Source organism: Anneissia japonica, unplaced genomic scaffold (genome assembly GCF_011630105.1).
Source record: "Anneissia japonica isolate Jap-2015-1 unplaced genomic scaffold, ASM1163010v1 scaffold287653_len23458_cov144, whole genome shotgun sequence".
In the NCBI taxonomy this organism is placed as follows: Eukaryota; Metazoa; Echinodermata; class Crinoidea; order Comatulida; family Comatulidae; genus Anneissia; species Anneissia japonica.
Window position 1 is genome coordinate 14,101 of NW_022688489.1, and position 4,041 is coordinate 18,141.

The window sequence follows — 4,041 nt, forward strand, 5'->3', positions numbered from 1 at the left end:
TAGGAGAACACGTCGAAGTACGCCACGTCGGATTTCGCAATCAGGTCGCTCGGCATCTCTCTCGTTGGAGACACGCGAACGACGAGCGCGTCTTTATCGACCTTCCCAGAACTTCCAAATTCCACGAACGGCGGTATCTCAAAACGGCATCGCCAAGGACGTCTTCTGGTGGAAGCTTCCCGCACCTCGCTGCTTCTATCGATCTTCTTCCGTTCGACCTGACCGCACCGGTGCTAGTCCAGTACACAGAGTCCACGCCGCCCGAACCTCCTTTCGATCGACCGTCTCCCAAGAACAGCACGTCGAGCTTCGGGTCGTACAGACAGACGTGCCGACGTCCGTGCACGCAGGGTCGCCACCGTTCGAACGTGTCCGAGAAGGGCTCGTGCAGCGACGCGTCCAGGAGTATTCCCAACGTCAACAGCATTCGCATCCGATCGGTCGCAAGCATCATGGACGGTACGAGGGAGACGAGTGCAAGAAGACGATCCTCCTCGCTGCGACGGACGACGCACTTCCTGGCAGCTATCTTTCCGCTGAGGAAGCGTGCGCGACGAAAGAACTCGAGGCGCTCGTCTTCGGAGGAGAACAGCGGACGCATCTGCCACAGCGGAAAGAGGCACGTCGGCGTTTCGATCACGTCGTTGCGAGGTGCAAGAAGATGGCGATTCTCTCCTACTTCCTCCAGTTGAGTTCGTGGACGCCGCTTAGCAGAGATAACCGTCAGCACGTTTTCGCCGTCGTCGTGCAACGTTTCGTTGTCCGAGAAATGATCGTCGACCAGGCGCACTCCGAAGTCGTGTCGGCCGTCCCCGAAACGAACGGCGATCGCCGCCCTCCTGATCTCGGGAGGGAAGGACGTGCGAAACCATAGTTGGAATTCGTACATATCGCTTCCTTTCGAAACGAAGTCCGTCGTCCCTGTCGCGACGGCGAGCAGACCGCTGGCGTCAGAGGCGACGAGATGCGCCTTCTTAGGTTTGTGCGGAGACGTCAGCTTTAACGCGAACATACCTGTTACCGGCTTCGTTTTCGAGCTCACGAAAACGCACGTTTAATAATGTGAGACGACGGCCACCCGACGTCCCTCCTCCGATGTTGGTCAGACGCGGAATACTGGTCGACGTGTTCGTCGTTCTCTTCGTCGTCAGCGTACCTTAGAACTGGCTGCTGCTGTACAGGGAGAAAGTCGCCGAGAACAGGGCCGAGATGTCGAAGCTTTCGAGATGCCCGGAACACTGCAAGTCCCCGGACGACGTCGGCGGAGCGCGCGCGTTCGTGCAATGGATCGGCAGGAAGATAGCGTTTCAGGAAGATAGATGCCGAACATATCACACGGCGCACATCGTGGATCCGATACTGTCGGCGTCGCCCATCGAAGCCTTTGCGAGGAAGTTGTCCAGTCTCACTATCGCTCCGGCTCGCGCCGTCGGCAAAGCGATGTCGGAATTCAACCTGCATTTCATCGGCAGAATTCCTTTCACCATCTGGATACCGGCTCTGATAACTTGGCTGTCCTTGGTGATCGCGACCGTCGTCTGCGCGTACGCGTCCATAAGAGCTCGCACGTCCGCCGACCCTTCACTTCGACCGATCGTCGTCGTCGAACGCGGTTCGTCCGCCGAAAGGAGGCGCAGATCGTTTTCCAGAAGACCGAGACCTATTAAAGCCAAGTGATTACCATTATTTTTTTTTATTTATGTCTTCATCGCGGTAACATCTACTATCAACGCATTCGTGATCGACATGTGGGAACCGACGGTGACGACGGCATTCCTCTTGACCCTCAACGTGTGGACGTTTCTGTACGCCTCGTTCATCGCTATCTTCAGAAAAATACAGTATGATCGGATCGACTCGTTCAATCGTCGAGACAAACTTCTCGTGTGCAGAACGTGAGTGTCAATTTTTGTTGTTTTTCTTTTAAACGTTTATTGCTTTATTTTTCGTGTCCTTAAAAATTCATTCTTTCTTTTTCTTTTGTCTCCTTTCCGGACAGATTCATCCAATGTTACTCAAGCATATTTTTACCGGTCGTGGCGGTGATGGTGGTTTTTAAGTCGGGTGTGATGTACGACCGCAGTCTGGTGAAACGATTGGACGTGCAGGTAATATTCGCAGTGGCCCTGGGTGTCTTCTCGTTCAAATTCGTAGTCTCTCCTTTTCGATGCCGTCCACCGGTGGGAAGAATGCTTGTACGACGTCGTCGCCATCTTCTCTCTGCTGATATCGATATTCGTCGAAGAGGAGCACACGATGTCCGTGTTGACGATGTGCGCCCAGGGGAGCAGAGCCACGGGAGAATTTTGATCGTCATGAGAAAGTTCTGGGACCAAGAGAGGCCGAGGAAAAGATCTTTTCGAACGGTCGTCAACCTCCACTTTCTCTTCACGATAGTTTTCAACCTGGTACTTCCAGCGTTTCTTGTTTCTGCGTCGTCGATCTTCCACGAGAAATCCACGTCGAGTCAGCTGTGCGAGTTCAGCATCGGCGTCTTCTGGTGCCTTTTCGTGTGTCTCAACTCCGTGAACGGGTGGTGGCTGTACTGGATCGCGAGCCTGTGGAAGAAAGTTGAGAATGACTGGAGAGAAGTTACCTCCGATCGTCCCACTCGGGTCGTGGTCCGCATCTCTGGATTCGAAGCACCTCCAACTTACGATCAATTATGAATAGTTTAAATGTTTGAAGATGAAAGGATATCAATAAAACAAAATAATAAATGTGAATTATGATTCCATAGTGTGTTTTACTTTTGCGTGGGTACACCAATTAATACAAAAAAATATAGAGAATACATTTATATTTCTTTTTGCTCGGATATTTAATTTTTATTGTCCTTACATTTTTCGTTTGTCGTGATCTTCAGAACGTGCGCGCCGATCTGGCGGAATGTTTGCGAACACGACGACGTGCGGCACGAATTCGAAGAACTTGGTCGGGGCGAAACGTTCCGCACCAAAAGCCAGACCGTTTTTGATACCTTCCAACACTTCGTAATCGACGCGTCTCCTCTGGCGGCGGTCGAGATCGAACACAGCCATCATCTGACCCCCGTACCCGTACGTGTCATCGTGCGTCTCGCATGAGCGAAAGACTATCGCGTTCTCGACCGCCGCAAGGTATGTAGCCATAAAACTCTTCCCGGAATCACCGTTCGGATCGTAACACCAAATGATCGCCCTCGGATGCGGCCGCTTCCTAAGGTCCATTGTCAGTTTCACTTGCCATGGTCTCAGCGAGAATCTGCGTGCCTGTACCTCCGAAATTGACGCGGCAGCGTTCGCGACGGCCTTCATTTCTGCAATGGTGGTTATTCCAAAGCGGTCTTTGTATATAACGAAAACTCGAAAGAATAACGACAAGTGAACACAATATTAATTTTTTTGTAAACACTTTTATTGACCTCAATTTCAATTTATCTTAGTTTTTATCGAACTAATTTCTATCGATTTATAATCCTTTTTTTTACAAATGTGTATTACTGAGGTTTAAGAACAGCTTCCTCTTCTTCCTCTCCTTCACCATCTCGTCGCAATCGGAATCACGCTTTCCGTTGCAAGGGGGGATGTTTTCCTTGTTCGAGTCTGCGTCTTCGTCCAATTTCTCGTTCCCTTTGTCCTCGTCGACGGCGTAATCGATGTGTTTCTCCTCCATCATCTCCAATCTAGCGGCTTCCATCAACTCAAGTGCTTCCTCATAGTCGATGCAATCGATTCCGGCCATCATGCACGCCTCCTCTTCCGTGCATACCTCCCTCTCCAATATGTCTTTCACTATGGCCACGATGGTCTGTGGCGATTCGATGGCTGGTCTCGAGAAGAATTCGTCGTAGCTGGCGTCCGAGTCGGATACGGGACCGGCGAAAAGGCAGCGGCGCGTCACGTCCAAGGCGACTGGACAGTACAGAACCTGTCTCTTATACACATCTAGATGTGTATAAGAGACAGGCAGAATTCCTTTCACCATCTGGATACCGGCTCTGATAACTTGGCTGTCCTTGGTGATTGCGACCGTCGTCTGCGCGTACGCGTCCATAAGAGC